This window comes from Microtus pennsylvanicus, chromosome 12 (genome assembly GCF_037038515.1).
Source record: "Microtus pennsylvanicus isolate mMicPen1 chromosome 12, mMicPen1.hap1, whole genome shotgun sequence".
NCBI classification, from domain to species: Eukaryota; Metazoa; Chordata; class Mammalia; order Rodentia; family Cricetidae; genus Microtus; species Microtus pennsylvanicus.
The window spans coordinates 23481513-23508986 of record NC_134590.1 but is presented as its reverse complement, the minus strand read 5'-3'; positions in this window follow the sequence as shown (position 1 = coordinate 23508986).

Below are 27474 nucleotides of genomic sequence, written 5' to 3'. Positions count from 1 at the left end.
GTTCTTTCCATCTTCTGATACATTCTTCAATTTCTTTCTTCAAAGACTAGAAGCTTTTGTCAAAGAAGTCTTTCACTTGCTTGGCTAGAGTTACCTCAAGAAATTTCACATTACTTTTAGCTATTTTGAAGGGTACTGTGTCCATGATTTCTCATAAGCCCATTTATTGTTTGTATATAAGAGGATTATTGATTTTCCTTTGGTTAATCTCGTATTCCTCTATTTCATTGAAGCATTTTCCAACTATAGCAGTTCCCTTATAGATTTATGATGGACACACACACACACAAACATACACAATATCATATGCAAATAGCAATACTTTGTTTTTCTCCTTCTCAGTTTCTATTCCATTAATAGTCTTTAGTTGTCTTATTGCTCCAGCTAGATCTTCAATTATTATATTGAATGTAGACAGAGAGAATGGACAACCTTGTCTTATTCCTGATTTTAGTGATATTGTCTTGCATTTCTTTCCATGTTGCCTGTTGTCTTCCTGTACTTATCTTAACTATCTTTCTACATGCTCATTGTATCCCTAATTTTTCTGAGACTTTCATCATGAAGGGCTATTGGTGTATCAAAGTAATTGTCAGCATTTAATGAGATGATCATGTGTTATTTTTTCTTTCAGTTTATTTATGTGTTAGGTTAGATTATCTGATTGAAATATAAATAAGAAGACCTTAAAAATATTTTTAAAACTTTTTATAATAATAGTTTATAAAAGTTGTTTATTCTTATCTGTAGCAGAATTTCTTTTAATATATGTATGAGTTTTAGAAAATTTACTTGGCAAAGCTTATATAAATATATGAATATACTCAAAGCCTTGATATTTGATTGATTGGCATTAAATGTAAATCTTTTTTTCATGCAGTAGCTATGTAATATATTTATGTAAACAAACCACCAATTATACTAATTACTATAACAAGTAGGATGAGTAAAATTAGTGATTGCCAAAAGTACCTACGACATTACTAAGAATAAAGGAATTGGTATGCTCTAAATGACCATAAACTATCAAATGTGGTAGATTCATACAATGAAATACATTTCAGATAACACACTCAGTGAATTATATTTAAAACTAAAAAATGCATGAAGCTATGAAAACACTTCATTTGGAAGGAAGCTAGGTGCAAAGTTCATATGAAACCAGAATATATTTCCATTTACATAAAGAATGCTGGCTTTGCAATCCCATAGAGATAAAAACAGAGTTAGAGGTTACTAGAAAATCAGGAAAGGGGGAAAATTAGTGCACACTATTATTTCCAGATTTCTTTTAGGAGTCATAGACATGTTTTTCTTTAATTAGGTAGAGGTGATTTTTTTCAACCTTGTGCTTAATTTTAAAATCATTAATATTAAATCTAAAATTGTAAATTTTCTGGTAAGTTTACTTCAATTATAAGTTATTGAAAAGCAAAACCTCTGTTTCTCATAGTCATGGTTTTGTCTTTTAGATTTTATTTTTGCAACTGTGTGCTACTATATGGCTTTTCTGTAATTACTCCAAGATGGCAAGTGTTAGTAAAAAGAATTAATGTTATAAATGGGACAGAAAGATGATAAAGTTGGTAAAAGCATTTACTGGATAATAATAAGATTCACCTAACCTTACCGGGAGACTTACAACTGTCTTAATTGCCTACTTCAAGAAATCTCACTCAATTTTCTGGTCTTTGTGGTAACAGACACATGCACGCATGCATGCATTATACACATACAAATTTTAAAAAAATGAGGGTGTAGCACTGGTATTGTAATAAAAAAAAGTGGTGTGAGACAGAAATATGCCATTTGATAGAACTCACTTGGAGGTATTTTTTTTAATTGGGGGAAAGGGAATGGAAAAAGGGAGGATGGAAGAGAGGAGATTGACCTCTTGGAACAGGAGCAACAGTAGAGAAGAGGAAAAAGAGAGAAATAGAAACAGAAAGAGAAAAGGAGAGAGATGGGAGTGGGTAGGGCCTTTTTAAAAGGGAAAGTGGTGAATATGCACAGCAGGTGCTTTTAGTGGCTGCAGCTGAAAACAGGTCTATATCCTGTCAAAACCCCAAGGTCAGGCCAATACTGATGCCTGAGTACTAACAAAGGAAGGTTGGATAGGGGAGCACGGAAGCACAATTCTTAGTTAAGGGAGCCACCTTAGGGTTGGCAAGAGACTTGAACCTAAAGTGGCTCCCAGGTGCCCAAGCCGTGGTCCCCAGTTAATTCCTTGGGCAGCTGGGGATAGGGAAACTGAAATGACACTATCCTATAGCAATACTGACGAATATCTTGCATATCATCATAGAACTTTCATCTGGTGATGGATGGAGATAGAGACAGAGACCCACACTGGAGCACTGGACTGAGCTCCCAAGGTCCCAATGAGGAGCAGAAGGAGGGAGAACATGAGCAAAGAAGTCGGGACCACGAGGGGTGCACCCACCCACTGAGACAGTGGAGCTGATCTATTGGGAGCTCACCAAGGCCAGCTGGACTGTGACTGAAAAAGCATGGGATAAAACTGGACTCTCTGAACATGGCGAACAATGAGAGCTGATGAGAATCCAAGGACAATGGCAAGGGGTTTTGATCCTAAGTAATGTGCTGGCTTTGTGGGAGCCTAGCCAGTTTGGATGTTCACCTTCCTAGATATGGACAGAGGGGGGAGGACCTAGGATTTACCACAGGGCAGGGAACCCTGACTGTTCTTTGGACTGGAGAGGGAGGGGGAAAGGAGTGGGGGGAGGGGGAGAAGGGTGGGAGGAGGGGGAGAAGGGCGGGAGGAGGGGGAGGGAAATGGGAGGCTGGGAGGAGGTGGAAACTTGTTTTTTTTTTTCTCATTTTCTCAATAAAAAAAAAAGACTAAAAAAAAAGAAAGAAATAAAGAGCTCAATTACTATATTACCAAACAAACAAACAAAAAAAGAATACTTAGTACTCTTCTAAAACACCCAGGTTCTATTTCCAGTACACATAATTCAGTGAACAACTCTCTATATATACCTTAATGTTCTAGAGGTTACATCATGCTTTTCTGATCTCCATGGGCACTCTTTTTTGGGGTTCCTAATGCTTAAAAAGACACAATGAACATTGGCAAAGGAGACTTGCTTAGTTTAAGAGGTTCAGTCCATTATCATCATGGTGCTGAGCATGACTGCACGCCGGCAGACATTGTGCTGGAGAAGTAGTTGAGAGTCCTACATCTTCCAGGCAGCAGGGAATGATCTGAGTGTCACTGAGGGAATCTTGAACAAATAAGACTTCAAAACCTGTCTGAAAGTAACACCATTCCTCCGTCAAAGGGCACACCTCCTAATAGTGCCATTCTCTATAAGCATGTGGTGGCCAATTATATTGAAACTACAACCCGCACTGAATGCACAAAGTGTACATACATTCATGTATGTAAAATATTCATTGACATACATTAAAATACATTTTAAAATCTTTAAAAGAAGACTTATTTTATTAAATCTGAAATGATAATTATACTATAATACAAAAATAAAAGAATAAAATAGAATATTTATCTCTTTAATCTATTGCCTATCATCTCCAGAAGCATCATTACATACATTTTATATTCAAAATGAATACATTAAAAGGTATAAATGATCGTTTATTCAAGAATGCTGAGAATTCATTGTATCACTGATTTTTCCCTCAGTATTCCACGTGGTAACTTTACTTGTATGTTGCTTTTACTTTCTCTCCTCTTCATCTTTAGTTTCCTTTTCCTTGTTCCAAAACTGTAAAACTCTGCATTCTGCAAAGATATGATGTCCTATTATATTGTCAGTTGAAAAAGAAGATTTGTATGAATGAAAGTTCATGTGATTTTTCCTTTAGAGATCCATTCCTGTCAATTATATAGAATACAGACTTCTAGAAATGTGACATTTAGGAATACTTACACACATATCTATTTCAACTAATAAGCTGAGTTTTACTTATGTAATTTATTCCAATCACATGAAAAGTCATAAACGTAAGTACACTCTCAGAAGTGAATGCTATTACAATAAAGTATTCTGCAATAAAACAATTCGCAGCAAAAACACAAAATCGTAAAATGTATTGTGCTCTTGGTGCCCAATTTGCCAAAAATCAGGTCAGCAAAATTTTTGAAGATTCATTCCTTTCCAAAGTTTTCTTTTAGCAAGTTCACCTAAGAATAAATTCATTGTAAATTATATTCTCTGAATCATCATAGAAATAGTAAAAATATACAGAATATGTTGAGTAATTAATAAATAATCTTCAATGAAGTTTAACAAAAATAATGTTGTGTGTACATACATGCAAATATGCCTCTGTGTGTGTTTGTGTGTTGTGTGTATGCATGCATGCAGATGTGAAGATTCTGTGAGATAAATAATCTTAAGGAATATCTTTTGACACTTTTTAAAAAACTGTATCATTTTGAATTGTAAAAGGAGAAAACTGCTAAAAGAAACAGTTGGACTCCATATACTCCTTCCATGAGTATTGCCCTTGGCAAAAAGAAATAAAATCAGCTACTCTTTCATTGATCCTCGGGGGAATGGAAGTTCTCACTAAGTGGACTATTTGTTGTAGAAAGAGAGGACCCATGAATATTCTTCACAAAGATTAAATTTTAAAAATTGCATACAGAAATTAAACACAGAATTAAGGATTTATGGCACAGAGCCTTGAAGAGTATCATTCAAACTGAGTTAGAGGCAGATTGACCCATGATTTCTTGCATGATACTTTAGAGAGATCAATTATGTTTAAAGCTTATAAAAAGATGAGGGAGGTCTACTACTAACATTGAGGCAACCTACTGCTGTGTCTGTTCCTTGTCATTGCATGCACATTTAAAATTGCAAATAAATTTCAATAAGAAATGAGATTTCTGAACCGTGTACAAGCCTTATTTCATAAACTAACCTAACCCTAGTGTAAACTAAATATGAAACATGCATGATTTCTCTTCAGTAAGTATCCATATTAACTTTGCTATTTCATAATGACAGATTCATAATCAAACTTGGACAAATACTATTAAACATTATGAAAAGTAAATACTAAAGACTTAAAAACATTTACTCTTGTGAGGACAAAAGGTTTACCAAAATCATTTTGGAGTAGCAATGTGTGAAATATAATTCCTTATTTTGTAAATGTTTCACATATAATAAGTTAGACAACAGTTATTTCAGTACTTTATAATGTTTCATTTTTATAATCATTTAGAGTTTATACATAACAAAGAGGTTCTCTAATGTTGGCCATGGTTAGAGTGCTTTAATGTAACTTTTAGTTTTTCAAATATTTAATTACAGAGACATTATTCAAAACCTACCAGAGAAAAGACAACACAGGAAAATCTGGGAGGAGTGCTAGCTGAAAAGGTTAAAATGAACAAAATTACTTGGTACTATAATTATATATTCTTATTAAATATTTCTCCTCTAGATCTTCCTTATTATAAATTTTTGGGAACATGCTTTATATGATATGCTATATAAAATTTAAATGTATATCAAGAGATAAATAAAATGGTGTTGGTCAATCAATATACAAAAACAAAATATTGTGTTAACGTTCCTTTTTATAATAAGTCTGCAAAAAGTCATGCAAAGAATAAAGTGTACATATTACCTCATAGATTGAGAATGTTGACATAAGGAAGAAGGTATGATGTTAGTAGCAGTGCAAAACTGGTGTCATAAAAATGAAGATGCTCGCTTATATCTGAGTGATTGGGAAGCAAAATGAACAAAAGTTTGAGCCAAGCTAAGAAAATTCAAGGATTTTCCTCCTGAGACACACTTTTAGCAGCTAGGTCCTTATTTTCAAAACTTCACAATCTGCAGACACAGTGATGCCAGCTAAGGACCCTGTATTCAAACATAGGGTCCAGCTTTATATTCAAACAATAACAATCCACCTATGTTCTCCACAGGCTCATGAGAATGTTATAACACAAAATGATTTTAGTTAAACATCAAATGACTGTATAATGTTGACAGTTTATCACTGTTCGGAGTCTCTTCTGAGACTTACAACTCTCTACTAATTGCTAACACTTATAAATTCAAATAACGAACTGCAGGTTTATAATATATGATGGCATATAATAAACATCCACATTATGAAACTGAACAGTGGAAGGGTAGCAAGGAATGATGAGTTCAAGCAAGACTCCAATCCCATAGAACGAACAAAATGACAGCTCCATTTCTCTAATCTGGGCTTGGAATGACCTTATTGGTGTTCTAATAGTCAAAGTAAGGCTCATTCTTCCAGATCTGTTGTCTGTGGCACATGCAACATCACACTTAGGCTATCAATCCCCATTTAGTGACTTCGACTGGCATACAGAATGCCTCCCTTTTTATAGTAGCCCAGGCTGTTTATTCTAGCTTAGGTTTCACACTCAAAAGTTCATATATACATCCCCTTGAGGTGCTCCACAAAAAGAATCTGAACTTGCTAGATAGTGTCATGACTCAGAATGATTTCCTGGTACCTTTGTACAAATCCCCATGTTTCCCTAATCATTGTACCTGTTTCTGTGAGCAAACGAGAACCATACAAATGAGACAAACTTTGTTGTCATTTCAAAAAGCGTCCTGATTCACAGTGGTCCACACCTATAATGGACTTTGTGAGTCTTGGTTCACCTTTGAGAACACATTACTAAGCAATCATTTATCATCAGAATACTTAAAGTCCTTACATTTTAAGGTATTCTCATATAAAATAAGTTTGCATTATTCCACCATGGATCTTTTACTAACTGGTGTGTTTTCCCCTCAATACATGTTTCCCATTATCAAAATGTGAAGCCCAAGTTTTAACCTTAAAGTCACTAAACATTTTGTACAATTGTAGACAACAAATTTCCCTTGCCAGTTCAAGGTTCTTTTTTTTTTTAACTGAATTGTGCTTGTTTCCTATTGTTCTGTTCCACTGGGAATTCTCCCTATAAATCAGAGTAAAAATAATAAGTAATAGATATGTCTACATGTTTGCCATATCTGCTATAGTTATTATTCCATTTCTTTTTACTTCAGTCTTGCTTAAACTCTAGGACATGAGAGTATGCACTTAAAATCTTCAACAGTATATAACCCATATTGCTTGTAGTATCATTCCCAGTAGAAATTTTCTTCTATTTTTAAATTCTATGAGCCTGGTTTCTACTGCATGAAAAAGCATTCAGGCACTCCCAGGTTAAACAGGATGCCTTTTAAGCTCTGCTACGAATGCTTTTCCACATTCCCCTGCAAATCAGGTCATAATCCTCAGAACATTTGGTAAGGATTTTCAAAGTGACACCCCTACACACCAATACTGACTCTGAATTACATTTCTTATTGTTCTGATCTAATACCTGACAAGACGCCATTTAAGGAATGAAAGGTTTTGGCTTAAGTTGTATTCTCAAATCATTACATAAAATGTAAGTGCCAGCTACCAAAATTTCTACATTTTACCAGAAAGGCACCACCAGTTTTAAATCAAGCATCAAACATAGCAGAGGGGCCTGTGAAAGACATGTTTTTCATTTAAGACACAACTCTGTAATACTGTAAATCTGAATTATAAATCTTTAAAAAATAGTATAAAATTTTTAATAGAAAGTATGGGGATCGGTGATGATTTTGGTATATAAGAAATCTAGTTGCTCTTGGAGAGAATAATGATTTAGTTCTAGACATCGACATGGCAACTTATAATCATCTATAATTTCAATATCTATCTATCTGTCTATCTATCTGTCTATCTATCTATCTATCTATCTATCTATCTATCATCTATCATCTATCTATCTAGTTCAATAGGTCTGCCACCCCCGTTTAGGCATCATGCACATAAAGAGCAATAAATATATCTTCAAAAGAAAATGGAATAACAGAACTGATACCATAAAAATAGTAACAAATGTATACAATAAAAATATATAAAAACAATAAGAAGAGAAGGTATGGATGAAGAAAGACGCCATAAATATGATTGAGTCATCAACTTATTACAAACTTTATAAGTATAAAATGTTTTCTATAAGTCAATGGCAACAAGGGGTGAAATATAAACGCATAAGATGAAAAGAAAATGACAAATATCTTAAATATGATTATAAAAAAATCCAAAAGAAAAGAAACACATATATTACAAGAGTTACAGAAGAGTGAAATCAGGACAATATCAAGTGTTCTTTGTCCGTAATTATTTCTAATGTTAAAGCCTTTGATTTGTAAGTCAGAGTAGAATTGCTGGGCAAGACAACAAGAAAAAATAAAGCTCTATTTGTTGCACAGATAATTTACAAATAACCTTGAAGTAGAAGTGTATGTATAGACAAAAAATGAAAGAGTGAAAAACATGTTTTATGTAAGTGGAACCCAATGAACCACAAAACTCCTATAGTCATATATGTCAAGAAAAACATCAGGTGGAAAACTACTCATAGAAAATCGGTAAATTATGTAATGACAAATTGTTCAGTTTATCAGGAAGAGAAAGCAAATATAATTATAGATGAAACCACTGTAGTACCACCTATTCCATGACATAGTCATTGAGAAATAATACTGAAACGGAAGGCAGTCATGTGGCCTTCTGAATGTGGATGACAGTTGGGTGGCTAGGACAAATTTGGGGCCACCAGACCTGGTTTTATCCCTACGGCGTGTACTGGCTTTTTGTAACACATTCTCTTTGGATGGATACCTTGCTCAGCCTAGATATAGTGGGGAGGGCATTGGTCTTGCCTTAAAGCAATGTGCTAGACTTTGTTGAGTCTCCATGGGTAGCCTTACCCTCTGTGAGGAGTGGATGGGGTTTGGGATTGGGAGAAAGATAGAGGGAACAGGGGGAGGTTAGGGAGTATGAAGTGGAATTAGTGTGCAAAATGAGAAAGGTAATTATTAAAAAGTAACATATACAAACCATTTAAAAATAGAAATAAAATAAATTCAGAAATAGAAATTGTGGCATATTTTAAAGTTCAATGTCTTTTTAACAATGGAATGGAGTGTTACTCATACTTTTCTTTAAACTCTGATTCAGGATTACTATATATCTGTGAGTTTCTGAAAAATTCCAGATCCTTCACCTGTTCTTTACCCTTATGTGTTTCAAATTAATTTTGGAGTGTAGTGGTGTGTTTCCAAATGTCTTCTATGACTCTTCAACCACTATGTTCTTTCTCTAGCATCTGATATGACTAAGTTAAAATCAATTTCAGGAAAAGAGTAAATAAAAATTCTTGCTACCATCTACAAACAGAATTGTCTAGTAATTAAGAGACTATTTTTGTTTATGATATCTTTTGGAGTGAATCTTTATTTTTCCAGAATATAATTCTATGAGTTTAAACATGTATATGCAGCTTGACAATTAACACTATAAACAAGATAATGATTAGTGAACTCTGATAAAAATATCATCACCTTGACTATTGAAAAAAAAAAAACAAAGAAAAAATAAACAGGCAAAGGAGTTTGTTCAGTAAGACCGCAGTAGGAGAGAGGATTGATCCCAGCTCCACTGTTGTAAATGAACAGAAACTTCTAAACCTTAGTCTGAGTCATTGAAAAGACATAATATAGGAAATAAGATACAATTTTGTGTAGATTGCCTTGGCGGGCCACTTAGTCTAGGGTTAGTAGCCCGCCTGGCAGGTCAGTTATTCCAGGGTCATGGAGAGGCACTACCTGGAAGATATGGGCTAGGAGACAGGAAGAAGGCCATGCAAAGTTTGTCAGAGCCTCCGTTTATTAGGGACGAGATACAACCTTTTATAGGGTAAGGAGTTGGGGGGATGGGCACAGGGTTCTGGGCTCTTGCCGCGTGGTTCACGTTGGTCACGTGGTTCTCGTTGATCACGTAGCCAGGTTACCTTTGGTCAGGTCGCAGTAGGCCAAGAAGTCGCAACTAGGAGATGACACACCTAGTTCTCCAGATAGTTTAGAATGCGGGGTGGGTTCCGCTAACAGATAGCTCTCATTAACAGCCAATTTGGGTGTGGGGTAGGCTCTGTCAATAGATCCATTCTTAACACAATTAGGGGTGTGGGGTTCTCTGCAGACTCCCCAGGGTGATGGTTCCTGTAATGATTTTAGGAGGAAATTGGCTCCTGACAGATCCCCCTTTCTTTTATAAAGACAGGCAGCTATTAAGTGAAGGGCATCAGGTCAGAGTCCAACCAAGGTGTCAGATCTAAAAGAGAAGTGACTGGGACAAGGAGAGACCCTCCTCTCGAATGGTGAAGCAATTTACCTCTCCTGGGAACAGAGGGGTGCCTTATGATTCTTAGGTCGAGTGGGGACCAGGTCTTTATCCCCCTTACCCGTCTTAGGATTCCCAGTATCCTGTCTTAGGTTGGGGGATTTCCTGCCACAAGTCACCCATCCTTGGAGCTCCTCAAATGAAAGGTATCTAGCGAGATTTAAAGTAAACAGATCACAGGTCACCCTGTCTTAGGCCATGTGGAGGGCACTCCTCGTGCCTGGCACCATGCCATTGTTGAGCCGGCCAGTACAGCCTCTGTATGGTGTGCTGTTCAGGCGAGGATCCACACTAACTCCCGTCATTGGGCCCCTGCGTCTATCACTAATGAAAAGGCTGTGAGTAGCTCCTCAAACAAAATATAATGATATAATTTTGGGCACCAATAACTCCATCTTCCAGACAAGAAGAAAGGGCATTTTCCAAACCCAGTATTCACCTTTTAATCTGGCCTTAGGTATCCTCCTTCCTAAATGCCTACTCCACAATAAGATTATGTGTGCTGCCTGCCAATAATTAGGGCAGTGTAAAAGGGATCTAAATCTAAAATTTTTAACATATGCATTAAACCCAAACACTTTACAGCGTGTGTCAGACTTTTCCCAACATCTACAAGCAGTTACAAATATCATTAGATCAATTGCAGTAAGAGCACAATGACATACATTGTTGTTATCAAAAACCACCAGTTCCAGTCTCTGAGTAACAGTGACAGGAACCCTAATCTTTCCCCTTTCTTAAGTGAAAAGGCATTAATATTTTAATTAAAATGAGTTTTGTGTCCCAAAGATTAAAACTGTCTGATGTTTAGTCTGCATCAGAAGCAGCTCAGCATTTGTGCTTTAGGGCAGGTGGGATTCCTGAGTGAGGTGAGCTGGATTCAGCTATCTGAAGCACATCCTGGCACTTCTCTCAGCCCAGTCTCCCTGGACTCTCTAGGGGCAGAATTGACACCCTGCAGAGTGGGGTAGCAGGTTCTGTTATCAGGCACTCCTCTCCTCGGGGGCAGGAAAGGCCGGACCAAGGACCTCTCCCCAGTCTCCTCTGGAACTCCTCTGTGGGATGTCCGCAGCCACGACAGCATCAGATCCAGCTTTTATTTTCTTTCTGTGAAAAAAGCATAAACATATCCTCGACCCCAAATATATATAGGTCGGGTTTTTTTATAATGCATTGCAAGGGCTTTTCCACCTTGCCTTAGCAAAGGTCAGCTTGGTGTTATCACGCCAGATCCGTTTGCGTTAGGATCTGCTTGTAACCTTTTATGAGTTGCTTTGAAGGAGCCTTGTTACGCTCCATAATTTCTTTTTTATTAGCCATATATGTAGTTTTTCCATTGGAAAAGCCGTTTGTAAAATTTAGCATAAAATCCTTTAAGGGATGTTTTTGCTATAACATTAGTAAAATACAGTTGTGTGAATTGTAGCAATGATCCTGGAAAAGATTATTGTTTTTGTCTTTGAATTGGGCAAAGACAATTGTCCAGGAATCAATCTTAAAATTATCAATGAATCTATTATTTAGTATAAGAAACATTGATCATAGTCAATATTTTGTAAAGCCATTTTCCAGCTTTTATCCTGCCTTTTTGTATCAGACAGGTTACTGTTCTAAATTAAGAGTTTAATATCTTAACTAGCAAAACTGAGAAGGTTTAGCCATAAACAGCATTTTTTATAAAACTGTTGTAGAATAAGTTTTACATTTAATATACATATTTGTCATAGCTGAATTATAATTAATATACTGTATTTGTTGATTATTGTGTACTTTACCTGTTGATTTATATTTTTTACCTGCTTGAGTACCTGTTAAGCAGCTTTCTTTAAGCTCTCTATTGGAAACTGTTTTTTTTGTAAGAATTTTACCTGGCGGCTCAAGGTCTTCTATAAGAATATTATAACTAAGGCTTTAACCATTGTACCTCCAACCAAAAGTTTTTAAGCTATCCTCCTCTTAAGTTTTAAGTCTGCCTTGCAGATAGGAAAATGGAAAAATGAAGCATTTTTTGACTAATAATGCTGGCCTCATTAGACACCAACATGTAGAAGAATGAAAATAAATCTATATCCATCTCCATGTACAAAACTTAAGTTTAAATGAGCCAAAGGCCTCAGCATATAAAAATTATGTTGAACCTCACAGAGAAAAAATTTTTTGAAGCATACTTTGCCACATCTCAAACACAGCCTCAGTGGCATAAACATTTGGAGAAACCATAAATCTCCTGAACTGAGAAACTTTTGTATAACAAGACTATAGAGTGGGAAAAGATCTTTACTTATCATAAATCCATTCCAAAAATATATGAAGAACTCAGGAAATTAGTTATTAAAAATTTTAATCCCAAAAAATATTTGTTATAGACCTAAACTGAAAACTCTCAACAGATGAACTTAAAAATGACTGAGAGACACTTAAAAAATGCTCAAACATAACAACCTTTAGCCATCAGAGAAATGCAAACCAAAACTTTGAGATTTTATCTTATCCTTGTAGAAATGACCAAGATTAAAAATTATTGTTAACAATTTATGCTTAAGAAAATGTGGGTAAAGAAAAAACTTTTATTGCTGGAAGTGTATACTGGCACAGCCACTTTTGGATCATACCTAGTATTGAAAATCCTGGATAAACCAGACTCTCCCAGCAGGAAGAGAAGAACCAAAAATCCAGGGCCAGCCGCTTCAGCGACCGTGCCCTAGGAACCAGCTGAAGACAAAGCCTTGACCTCGGAAAAACAGGTTTCCAGTTGCGATTATCACAGCACTGTTTTAGGAACTAGGGGATTAGGACCTTGGGAGTGGTCCCGAGGCAGGAGAGCTGTCCTACTGCAACCGCCACAGGATTTTTGGAATTTATGACCCTTCTGGACCACTGGGGTGTGGCCCCTTTCCTCAAAAAATTCTTTCTCCTGGTCACTGGGGGTCGAACTCCTCCCCCACCAAACAAGGCCACGTGTGCGACCTCAGCAAGGATGGTCTCCGGGCCCTTGCCATCCAGAGACCCAAGTGAGAGTCTCCCCAGCATTGAGGGACCCTCATTTTGTCTATTTTTTAAAATTAGGCAAATATCTACCTCAAAACTTAGCAATACCCCTTTTGGGCCTAAATACAAAGATGTTTGACCATACCACAAGGACACGTGTTTAGCCATGACCATAGCAGAACCATTTTATCATAGCCTAGAATCTGAAAATAACCCAGATGTACCTCTTTTACACCTAGGATAAATGAGACATCATCCTTTTAAATATCCATGAATACCACAAAATATCTTGGAGTAATTCCAAGCAAGCAGGACAGAAGTTTTTGGGTCCTGTCATCTCTGCCTGTGAAGGCGGAAATGTTTTTTATTTTTAACCATTATCATTTGTTAGCGTATAACTCTGGCCCTTGATAAAGTTAATTAAGAGGCCTGAGTCTCAGCATTCCACCCTGAAGCCACACCTGGCAGCAGGAAAGGACCTCAAGCTGAAACAATACAACTCCTACCCAAGAGCAAGCCGTACAAATGGAAAAACTTGTAGGATAAGAACTTTAAATCTTGAAAGATTCCCTACTTTCTTTGCAAAGCAGAAGAAACACAGCAAAAATGACAATTTTACTGAAAGCAGTCTACAGATTCAGTGTAAATGTCCATTAAAAATTATAGCAACATTTCTCACAGAACTCACAGATTTAATGTAAATGTTTATTAAAATTATAGCAAAACTTTTCACAGAACTCAAAAGAACAATATAGAACTCAAAAAAACAATCTCCAACCTTATACAAAAGAAATAAAAACTCAGGATAGCCTAAACAATTCTAAAAATCCTCTGAATATATCACAATCTTTGATTTTAAAACTTTCCTACAGAAACACAGTACTGAAATTAATCTACCTTAGATATAAACTTCTATACCTACAAACTAAAGATTTTTGACCAAGAAGCAAGATTTTTAAAATGGAAAAGAAGCATATTTACTGTCCTAAATGAAGCTGTAGCTTTTTGAATCTAGATTCCTGTATAGCAAACCTGCCTGTCAGCTTTCGCTCCATATGGCAGGGGGTTAAAGACATAGGCTCTCTAGCCCTAGCAGCCAGCCTGCTTGGCAGGCATAGCTGTGTGGATTGTACCCTAACTTCTCGCATCTCGAGGGACTCCCTTTTGAGTCCGCAAGCAAACACATAAAGCAAACACATGAAGCAAACACATGAATCTCTGTTTTTGACTCTTACTCCTCTCTCCCTGAGTGATTGATTAAATTCCTATATGAATTTCTCTTCCCTTGAAAGTCCCATATCTTTTTGGACAACGGTGAGCCTGCGCCTACCTTATCCTGCAGATCTGTCCGAGTTCTACAGCCGCAGAACCTTCTGTTTTCTTCTTGTTCTCCCGGGACTGCGCGTTGTCGTCCGATAGTTGACCGTGCTCCGAGTCGCTGGTTCGGGCGCCACTGTGGATTGCCTTGGCGGGCCACTTAGTCTAGGGTTAGTAGCCCGCCTGGCAGGTCAGTTATTCCAGGGTCACGGAGAGGCACTACCTGGAAGATATGGGCTAGGAGACAGGAAGAAGGCCATGCAAAGTTTGTCAGAGCCTCCGTTTATTAGGGACGAGATACAACCTTTTATAGGGTAAGGAGTTGGGGGAATGGGCACAGGGTTCTGGGCTCTTGCCGCGTGGTTCACGTTGGTCACGTGGTTCTCGTTGATCACGTAGCCAGGTTACCTTTGGTCAGGTCGCAGTAGGCCAAGAAGTCGCAACTAGGAGATGACACACCTAGTTCTCCAGATAGTTTAGAATGCGGGGTGGGTTCCGCTAACAGATAGCTCTCATTAACAGCCAATTTGGGTGTGGGGTAGGCTCTGTCAATAGATCCATTCTTAACACAATTAGGGGTGTGGGGTTCTCTGCAGACTCCCCAGGGTGATGGTTCCTGTAATGATTTTAGGAGGAAATTGGCTCCTGACAATTTTGTTACAGATTGTGAAATGTAGTTGGCTTATTTGTGTTTGCTAAATAATGCTTATTGAAGTCACTGGAATACCTAAGAGCAAATGGAATATTTTTTAAATTTTTATTCCTGGTGGGTTATTCAAATATTTATTGTAAATGCTTATTCTATTTTTATGACCACTGAGAAGATAATTAAAATTATGTTAGGATTAATTATTTTGAGAACCGTTAAAATAAATAAGAGATTTAATATGGTATGTATTCAGGTAATTATAGGATTCTATCCTGTTTTAATATTTTATTATTCTTAAAAATTGAGGGGATATATACATGAAAGCAATATTGACTGCAGTAGATCTCAAATTTAAAAAAATATATTGTTTAAAGCATAGACTGATTTCACTTATGGAACTTAAGGTAACTATGTACATATTACTCTCTCCATTGTAATAAGAGGCACAATCTTGACATGCAGAAAGAGCATGGGAAACTACCTCTGAAAAGCTCAGTTTTTCTGTATAGGAAAATCTACTTTCTCCAAGATAAAGAATACAGTGGCATAACACAATGATTATAGTCTAGCAAGTTGCATATGGGAGACTCCACTAAGGAAGTAAGTACTGTGTTTAAATTATTTGCAGTTATATAGCAGTGATAAGACTCAACAGCCTCAAATAAATACAAAAGAAATCTTTTAGTTTTGAAAAAAGACTTATTCTTGGGTCTGGCTTACCTCACTCAGGATAGTGTTTTCTATTTCCATCCATTTGCATGCAAAATTCAAGAAGTCCTTGTTTTTTACTGCTGAGTAGTACTCTAATATGTATATATTCCGTACTTTTTTCATCCATTCTTCCATTGAAGGGCATCTAGGTTGTTTCCAGGTTCTGGCTATTGCAAACAATGTTGCTATAACAATTGGGATGTACTCACTCATATTTGGTTTATAGCCATAAGTAAAGGACATTGAGCCTATAATTCGTGATCCTAGAGAAGCTAAATAAGGAGAACCCAAAGAAAAACCTATAGGCATCCTCCTGAATATTCACCTTCATCGGGCGATGAAAGGAGACAGAGAGAGAGACCCACATTGGAGCACCGGACAGAAATCTCAAGGTCCAAATCAGGAGCAGAAGGAGAGAGAGCACGAGCAAGGAACTCAGGACTGCGAGGGGTGCACCCACACACTGAGACAATGGGGATGTTCTATTGGGAACCCACTAAGGCCAGCTGGCCTGGGTCTGAAAAAGCATGGGATACAACCAGACTCACTGAACATAGCGGACAATGAGGACTACTGAGAACTCAAGAACAATGGCAATGGGTTTCTGATCCTACTGCATGTACTGGCTTTGTGGCACCCTAGGCAGTTTGGATGCTCACCTTACTAGACCTGGATGGAGGTGGGTGGTCCTTGGACTTCTCACGGGACGGGGAACCCTGATAGCTCTATGGGCTGACGATCGAGGGAGGGGGACTTGATTGGGGGAGGGGGAGGGATATGGGAGGCGGTGGAGGGGAAGAGACAGAAATCTTTAATAAATAAATAAATTTAAAAAAAAGAAACAAAAAAGACTTTTTCTATGGTAAACTGCAATGCCTTAATATGTAACAAAGTACTAGTTTTTTTTGTTAACATTGTGATACTTCCAGTGATTTCCAAAGCACTATTAATAAACATCTTAATAAGTTTTACCTGTCAGTTTCACTAAATTGCATTTATTGATTCTTATATTCACATATAAACAGTCATGTTCTTAAAAGGTTAAAAACAAAGTCATATAATAATAAAGAAATTGGAAAAATATGTGAGCTCAAAATATAAATTATTATTCATCCTTTTCACATTATCCAAGTAATTACAATTTTGAATGCAGAACTAAATATAGTATAAATTACAATGGTCATTAGTTTTCAGGAAAAGCAAACTAAATAGGAAAATGGTATCGTATTTATTGCTTATCCACATTCAGTAAGCTTCTGCCTCAGACTTTTCAATCTTTTATTTAAACTGGACATGGACAGTAATACTCACATAATAGAGCTTATCCCAAACAACTGTAATTTTTTTTTACAACTGTAAATTTTTATAATAAAATTTACAAAATTGTGTTCATTTTAAGAGCCTTATACAATATCTGCATACATTTTGGTACAAAGTGTTAGTTAATATTAATCAATAAATTAATATTTTTGATCATTTTTATCAATATGGCAATGTTGAAAAACTCTTAATAAATATGCCTTAGTTATTCATTATATATATATATATATATATATATATATATATATATATGTACACATAGAACTAAGAGTGTACAATGGAATTTACAGACAAATGTCAACAATTTATAATTTTTGTGATAAAATTCTAGACATGATTTCTACATACATTAATATTTTAACACACGTGCACACATATGGGATTAGTCATTTCTAAGATATATGACTCTATTTCACACTATAATTATTCTTGTAATTGTAAGGAATTTTATATGTGAGTTCAAGAGTTCAAGGAAAACTATCAGGCAACAGCTATATGTGTCATACAGCACTGAGTGCATGAACCAGGGTCAATCTGACTTGTGGGATTTTTTTCCTAATTCAGCACTGTGACTTATTTATATCAAACACATTAATGAGAGTCATTCTCTCAAGGCTCTTTCTTTACATAATGTGAGATATTAAAAGGGATGTCCTTCAATCCAGTCAGTTTAGCCACTGGAAAATTAAAGTCATACCTCTTTTGTAAAATCCCTATAGGAGTGTTCCAAACTTGGCTTAGATGCCCAAAAGCTTAGAGTTGAGTTGGTATTGTATAGTCCTCAATTTTCAGATTAATGAAGCACCAACTTCACTATTAGGATATAGTCAAGAGGAAATAGGATCCAGAAGAAACATGATATTTTTATTGTTATAGGATAGAAATTCTAAAACTAGAAGATATTTCTAACTCTGGAAAATCATCAGAGAAACAGAACCAGAAAAAATATATGGAGTTGTTCTATAGGAGGAAAACTTCATGAACAAACTACTCAACCCATGTGCACTTAATAGTTAAGTCAACCCTGACAACAACACTGTCTCTCCAACTAATTAACACACCTTTCAAGACTGCATTGATACATGTGTTCCTGCACAGTATCAGCCCCTGTTGGAGATTAATCATTCATTACTGGATATGCCTTTTTTGAAAGAATTTGCAACCAAGTACACTGAAGAAGTTCATAGTATTAAACAACTGTAAGTTTTCCTCTAGAACGTATAGTATAGTGTGAGGCTGGAAAAAAAAATCTATTTTTGTGCTGGGACCTTGTGGGACTTCGAACTTCATTCCCACCCCTGAGGAAAGCCGGGAATTGCTAGCCCCCTTTCAGTGGAAGTATTACCTAATGGGAAAAACCCAAGCTACACAAAACTTCTAACAAGATGCTGATCACCTAACTTCTCCTATCAGTTGAATAACAATAGACCAATCAGATAAGGTTCCAAACAGCTCCTGTGATTAGCAAAGGGTCAGCAGATATCCAGAGGACATGACCAGGAAGATGTTAGTATCTCCCTAGGCATCATAGCCTATCAGAAAATAACAGCTAACCTTTACCTAACCTTTAGCCAATTGTGATATAAGTAATTCTGTACTCTGAGACTGTAATCTTGTGACGGTCTTATGGTTTTTGTCTTTATAAACCCCTTACAAAATAGACAGAATCCTTCTCCCTCTTTCTGCTGTGTCAGACTGTGAGGCAGGGGACCCGTTCTAGCCCGTACATAATAAACAAAACCTTACTTTTGCATTCAGAATTGTGTGGCTCTGCGGTGGTTTTCTTGGGGGGGGTCTCAGAATTTAGGCACAACAATCATACAAAATAGTATACACTGTTTAAATCCCTAGCACAGGAAGACAGTAACCAGAATATTTACATTCCATGCATGACCAAATCAAGAGTGAAAATGACAATGATGGAATTAAATATTTTTAAATATAAGTTCATATATTTGATTTTATTGGATGTGCATTCATCTTCAGCATGAAATTATTTTATCTAAAATATTTTGCAATATACCTTAAGGTATGAACATATTTTTAGTTGATTATTGTCACCTTGAAAATAAGATCATTTTATTTTAATGAATTTCTATGTAATATATTTATTAACTTACTACTGTTTCCAAAGAAAATGTATCGTTACATATTTTATTAGTACATTATTATTTCTGCTTTACCAATAATATTATATTGATAATTTATGGTATGTATGGGACTGAAAATATGTTAATATCTTTAAGATTTATTCTCATCTGTACATTATTTGTTTGAATAGAAAACACCATTGACTTGATGTACCTTGTAAAATGACACATGATCATTCTTATCTGCAACATTATTACACATGAGGTCTCAGAACAAATATTGTCTTGGCTATCCCCTTTTTTCTTCAGTAAGACTTCCTTTTAGGAAGAATTAATGTATATCAAATATGTTTTAAAGGGTGTTTTATTTTAAATGTTTTAACTATTTTACCAAATTAAGAAGTTACTAAAATGTAGCAATAACAAGGACTATTTCGTCATTTTTGATTCATACCACAGAGTAATGGTTGTACTGTTTTCTCCAAAGAATGAGTTTAATCAAAATAATAGCATCATCCCACTGGATGTTTCAAGTCTAGACAAGAATAATCACCCACGTATCCAGTCTACAAAGTCTCTTTTGCTACACAATATTATGCTTTCAGGGATTCTAAGAATATGGGTGCTGTCATTTGATGAATTATTTTTTCATAAAATATATGATATGGTCTTTTATGAATATAAGTTTTAGCAATTAAACTAATTCTGTTTTTTATCTGATACATGCTATATCTAATTCATAAGGCTATTACTTAGAGGGAACAGTAAATTAATATAGTCAAGCTGTCACAGCTTTCTTACAATTCAATATCATCTAAATTCATGTTAAGGGTATAAATATAGTCGTTAAATTTAAAATAGATTTTTAGTATCTTTTTAATAACATATCAGCTCTGTAATATCTTTGCTCTTTGATGAATGCAAGCTTTTTCTATGACTCAAGATTTTTTTTTAGGCTACAATATTTTGAGCCCCTCTTAACTGATTGGTGTCACAACAACGTAGTCTTCCAAAACTAATGCAAGTTTCAGCAGTTTGCATTTGAAGAGCCCCTCACATAAATCCAAAAGTTCCTCCTTTGCCGCTTGTTAAGTTTCTTTCCATACATTTCTTCCATGCTTTCCAATGACTTTATTCAAATAGTTATTCAGTGAATATTTTGCTGAGCATTAAGTGTTATTGCAGTGCAGGTAAGGTATGGAAGAAAGGAGAAGTAAAGGAGAGAAGGTATAAGAGTTTAATTTTCAACAATATGTGAAGGAACTCATAAATTATCTTCTGTGCAAAACAACTTGTGAATTGCAGTGACAAGAGAGCTCTGAAGGAGTCTCTTATAACAACACTTCATATCTGAGTGCAAATCTAATCAGGTGTGTGACCTGAACCAGGAACTCTACCCAGCCCATTCTCTGATAATACATGCTAGTTTGCACATGCATATGATCTTTAAAATTATTAGTAGGACTTCTAACTGAAGAAGATTTGCTTCCCAGGACATACATCATTTATCAAAAGGAGTGCTCTCACCCCTCATGTTCAGAGAGCCAGGAAAACTATGAACTTTCAATACAATCACCTATAGCATGTTAAATCTATTACTTTTATTTTATTATTTATTTTATTCCTTTTAAAAATTATTTTTCTCTTCCAATAACAAATGGAAAAAAATATTTACACTAAATACACAAAGCATATCAAAGCCATCAAAGCAATTTAGGATGATGTTGTTTAATTCTTAATTTTTAAAAATAATTATTTATAATTATTATTTTGCATATTTCTAAACCAGATACATGAGTTTGTTGTGCTGACTGTGCTAGTTTTACACAACAGTGAGACACTATATGAAATAATAAACTTACAAATTCTTTTACTATTTATGGGATCATTTGTTTGCTACTAATATTGTTTGCATGCGTGTCTGTTGTGTGCTATTTTGTGCACATGTGTAGATAGGTACCAATGTGGCACATGCACAGGATCCAGAAGAGAATATCATGCCTATTTCTATATACATCTCTGTCCACCAGAGTATCTTGAGATAGAATCTCGCTGAACCTGGGTCTAGGCTGCCAGCCATCAAGCCCCAGCGATTCTACTGCCTTTGTCACATACAGTGCTGTGTTTACAGCTATAAAGATTACATGGAGGCATACTAAGCATTATATTTTGATTTGGGGAATTCCCATTCAGATCCTACTGTGCTCACAGTAGCCCTCTACCCCCTTAGCCATTTCCCATTCCTCAGGTTAAATAATCATTATAAATTATTTATAACTACTATATGTTTTATTTCTATTTTTATTAAAATGTTTCATATATATTATATATTTTATATATTTATGTAGTGATGAATTATGTGATAAGTGGATATGTTGCTTATGACTTTAATGTTGATGAATTCAATGTTATTTATGCCAGCATTATAATGTAAGCCCATAAATAATATTTAAAGCAACGAAGGTCAATTATTTAAATAAGACTCTGTGCTCCTCACTTTTCCAGATGTACTGAACCATAAGTTTCTGATCACTCTCTATGTCATTTGGCGCACATAAAGAGTGCTGGACATTTAAGAAAACTGGTAATGTTCAGTCAGAGTTTTATTTCTCTTCCTTTTCAAACTACAGAGATGAGGTGGCTTTGACAAGACTGAGGTAAAACCCCCTGCTTTGCAGTAACTGCTTCCCATGAAGTACACCAGTGTGCTCTGTCAGACATCCTACGCAGCCATGACTGCCATGGGTCCCATTCAAACGATAAGGCCTTGGTGGCTTTTTATTTACCTCTAGAAATTCCTGTAGCCATCCTTTGGGAAGTAATAATGGCTGTCAGCTGCAGGGAACAAAACCCACTTCTCTGTTAGGGGAGGCAGGTGTGCTGACACAGACTACAGTCAGCTTCAGATCTGGAGGGAAATGGAAGCAAATTGCCTCTCAAGCACCGCTCACAACTGATGTTCCCTTTCTGCCTTTTGTTTCTATTCCAACAATTGCTTTCCACACCAGTCTGAGAGATGAGAGTCATTGTGTTTTTTTTGAAGATATTTAGTATTATTTGGTGAAACCTGGAGGTCTACACTCATTCTGCTTATTAATAATGTAAAAGTTGTCTCAAGGTTTTAATACTTTACCTTGCCAGATATCAAAATTCTGGTGAGGTTTTCTGCTTGGTTTTTTTTAAAAAAATATTTCTACTATAGTCTTTGTTTGGTAGAGTTAAACTCCTAATGTCAAGGTAAACTGATACAAACATGCTCAAAATTTTACAGTGTTCGACAAAAAGAATGGAAAGTTATCTTTACTACTTGTTGAAAACTCCCAGTAACATTTTTATTGTTATCAAAAATGACAGAAAATGGCTTTGGGGAATAGTTTAATGTATAAAGCACTGGTGACAAAACAGGATGTCCTAATATCAGAAATTTTAATAATTCCAGAACTTGTAGAGGACAGGAAATTGAATTCTTGAAGCTCATTTCCAGTCAGTATAAGTAAATCAAAGAATGCCATGGTCAGTGAGGGACCTTGTCTCTAAAAGCAATAAGAAAAATAACTGAAGAAGATATTTATCTTCACCCTGTAGCTTCCACATGCATGTTTACACACATGCATGTATGCATACCCATAAATGCATATACCTATAGATGAAAGATAGATAACAGATAGACAATAGATAGATAGGTAGATAGACATAAAACACATGTGGTATGGAAGTCCTTCTGTATAAGTGTTACTTTTATTGGTTAATGAATAAAGAAGCTTGATTGGGCCTATAGCAGGGCAGAACAGAGCTAGGCATGGAAAACTAAACTGAATAATGGGAGAAAGAAGGCAGAGTCAGGAAAACCCATGTATCCCTGCCAGAGACAGACACTGGACAAAAACTTAACAGTAAGCCACAGCCATGTGGCAATACACAGATTAATAGAAATGGGTTAAATTAAGATGCAAGAACTAACCAATAAAAATCTAGAGCTAATAGGCAAAGCAATAATGCACTTAATATAGTTTCCACGTGGTTATTTTCAGCCTGGCAGCAAGGAGCAAACAAGCAGGTTCCTACAACACACATACACACTAGGGCATGCATGAACACCCACAATGACATATACACAACACATGCATATTAACACATGCATGCACACCCACAAAAACATATAAACACAACACATGCACACTCCCACATATATTCATACCCACAAGAACATCTATGTGTGGGACAGATACAAATAAACACACAAAGGAAAAACAATGATATAGAAGCAAACTTTCATACATGCATATATTCCTCCTATAGAAAATACTTATTTTAAATTTGTATCAAAATATATGAGCAATAAGTTGAGTTGAGAATATTTAAAATAATGAATATCAGATTTTTGTAAAATGTAATTATTAAAGGCCATATTTTCCAAAGCCACTCTTAAATATAATATTTTTGTGTATGTCTACGTTGATATTTTAGTTTTGAGATGTAGAAGGCAAGATACAACTTGAAATAAGTCTGATTGACTAAACAAATAAATTTGAACAAAATACAAGTTGTTAATTTTTCTTTAGGTGTACATGGCATGAAACTTTGGGATCATCCTTTTGGGAAGTTTAAAGAAGTGGAAATGTTGCATGTATAGCATGTATATCTGTTGTAAGGAGGAACAGGCTGTGTCCAGCTTCCCGGCTAGCTTAACCCCCAAAATAACCACACAGAAATTGGATTCATTTAAACACTGTCTGGCCCATTTTTAGCTTGTATCTAATTTAATGACTGTCATGTTGATTATAGAAACAGTTAAGACCTCAGCTAGTCAACATTCCTCACCCAAAATTTTCTTAAGCAGATACCAGATTATATTCTTCAGCTATTATACTACACATTTTATGCCCATGTAATGGTTTCTTGTTATTGCAATCTAACAAAAACATAGAATTTTATTTCAGTACTAACTAGTTTGGTTATTCAGTAGAGTGTGTTTTGCTTATATACCTTAGAATGTAAAGCCGTTTCCCCCTGAATTTAGTAACTTTTAAATTAATAAGCAGTCTGTCAGAAATTTCATTACGTTTTATTTTTTTGAATTTTGAGACCGTTTCTTCCTCTTAGCCTAAGTAAGCCTCACCATTCTCCTCCTTTTGCCTTAAGTTCAGTTTTAAATTTGCACAATACTCAATGACTTAAATAGTTATAAGTAAGCACAACAAAAGTAAGGATACATACACATGTATATAGAAATATTTTCACAATCTTACATCAAAACCATATAACGTTGATAGAACTGATAAGCATTAGTTTGAAAATTTCCAAGTATGATACTAATACTGTTACTGCCTAGTAAATAATACAAGAGAAATACTACTTTAGCTTTCAATTACTTTCTGCACATATTTATAAAATACTGCAGATTTAAATCATTTTAAATCTATGTCAATTTAAATCATTTTATAATTTCTAGAAATGTGTTAACATATTTGAAGAAGTGTTTCATAAAGTTTATATTTGGAATATTTCCAGTTGAATTAAAAATTGGAAATAGTTGGATAATAAAGGTAATACATTTATGAAAACTTAATTATGGCCATATTTTATTTGGGTAGACAGGACTAAGTTTTTCTAGTTCCTTCTCCTTTGTGGTCTTGCCTTGCTCCAGAGGGCTTACTTTAGTTCAGAGAAAATGCCAAAACAATGGTGAAAAATAACAGCAGTGAAAATGAAGACTGCGGTGACACTGTCTTTAGTGGATGAGTTTCACTTCACAAATGGAAGCATGCTGTACAAAGACGTAAAAGCCCAAACAGATAATTAAATTTGTTTTATAATCTATCAGAGAAACAATCGAGGAATCTGATAATGCTCATAGTTTCTAAAATTATTAGCAAACTAGAAATTAGGAACTCAAGAAAAATAGGTGCTAGTGCATTTATTTGCCTTTTAATTTATGTGTAGAATTTAGAACCTAAACAATTTGATTACAAGAATCTTTCTGTTGTATGGTGTTCTGCTATTTAGTTATTAGGTCTGCTGAATAAAAAATGCCAAGTATCACTCTCACTAAAGACATTCTTTTCAGATTGAATATATTCTTTTATATTTGCTTTAAGTAAGTACTAGAATACAAGTAAAAAGTTTAATTTATAGCATAAATTAAGACAAATAATGAACTATAAGAAAATTGTTTTTCAACATAAAGATTTTTGTTAAGTGGTTCAATTAAATTTACGAAAACATACTTTTATTATTTTCAAGTTAGAGAAGGAAAGAAATAGAATTACCAAAATGGCCTGACCCTTTTCTTGATTTCCTTCTCCAACTTAAAATCATCTAACACCACTCTAGTTTCCCAAAGTAATCCAATCTTCTGTTCCTAAGATTTTTAATATATTTTTGTTGTTCTTTCTCTTCGAGATCAAGATGGAAGCAATGGATCTACAGCTTTTAAGAAAATACTTCAGCAAACTACATTAGGTGCCCCTGGTGAACTCAACAAATACAAATGTAATAAATAAGAGGGCTATCTTTCAATACTTCTTTATATTTTTAGTTTCAACCTTTCTTTCCTTACAATCGTTTCACTCAGAGAATTTGGCAAGGGTTTAAAGTGCTCTGTTCTCTTGACCTTTTGTTCAATAAAAATCTCTGGGTACAGATTAATTTACTTTGCAAATATTTATTGTTGTTTCACCTGGCTTGAAATGGGACCTGTAGTCTCTTTTATAAATGAATCAGGGGTAGTCTGGCTTCTCCAAACCTTGTGGATTACTTTTATTCCAAACCGAAATGATATCTTACAATTTTCTGCTGGTATGTCCCTAGGGAATCTGATATTCCTATGAATTCTATTTCTGCAGAAATAGCTCTATTTTTCTTTTACTCTCAGTAAAGATACAATGTTGATAAAGTCTAACTTTCTGAAGCCCAGGCTTTCTGCTTTTCACACCTTCATATAGTACATTTCCAAAGCACATTATAAGTTAGGCCAGGGGACTATTCTTGGCTCACTGGAATATCCTCACTGGTGACCTTTCATTCAGCATTGAGTATGTCACTGTTTTGCCTTAGTTGAGTTTAACTGTGAAAATTACATGAACATATTTTACTTTAAGAATACTTGACTTCAATAAAATGGTCTGTCTTTTAGCAATACAAAATGACAAAACTAAGAGCAGTTTGAATACATGGTTTAGACAATATGAATAGATTACATTTGAATGATAGGGTAAGAGACCTGGAAATGAGAAAAGGAAGACCAAAGAGTATTGTATGACTAAATAGGAAAGGACTGTCTTCCATTAAGGAATTAAGAATCCCCCAAAATGTTTGAGTTTCTTAATTTATTGTTTGTGGTTTGGGGCACATACTACACTGCACAACTGCATAGAAACTGCATTCCCATGCTTTTTCAGACCCAGGACAGCTGGCCTTGGTGAGTTCCTGATAGAACATCCCCATTGTCTCAGTATGTGGGTGCACCCCTCGCGGTCCTGAGTTCCTTGCTCGTGCTCCGTCTCCTTCTGCTCCTGATTTGGACCTTGAGATTTCTGTCCCATGCTCCTCTGTCTCTGTCTCCTTTCATCACCTGATGAAGGTTAATATTCATGAGGATGACTATGTGTTTGTCTTTGGGTTCACCTTCTTACTTAGCTTCTCTAGGAACATGCATTATAAGCTCATTGTCCTTTATTTATGGCTAGAAATCAAATATGAGTGAGTACATCCCATGTTCCTCTTTTTGGGTCTGGCTTACCTCACTCAGGATAGTGTTTTCTATTTCCATCCATTTGTATGAAAAATTCAAGAAGTCCTTGTTTTTTACTGCTGAGAAATACTCTAATATGTATATATTCCATACTTTCTTCATCCATTCTTCCGTTGAAGGGCATCTAGGTTGTTTCCAGGTCATGTACTGGCTTTGGAGGAGCCTAGGCAGTTTGGATGCTCACCTTTGGAGACCTGGATAGAGGTGGGCGGTCCTTGGGCTTCCCACAGGTCAGGGAACCCTGATTGCTCTTCGAGCAGATGAGGGAGGGTGACTTGATCGGGGGAGGGGGAGGGAAATGGGAGGCGGTTGAGGGGGGGAGGCAGAAATCCTTAATAAATAAATAAATAAATAAATAAATAAATAAATAAATAATT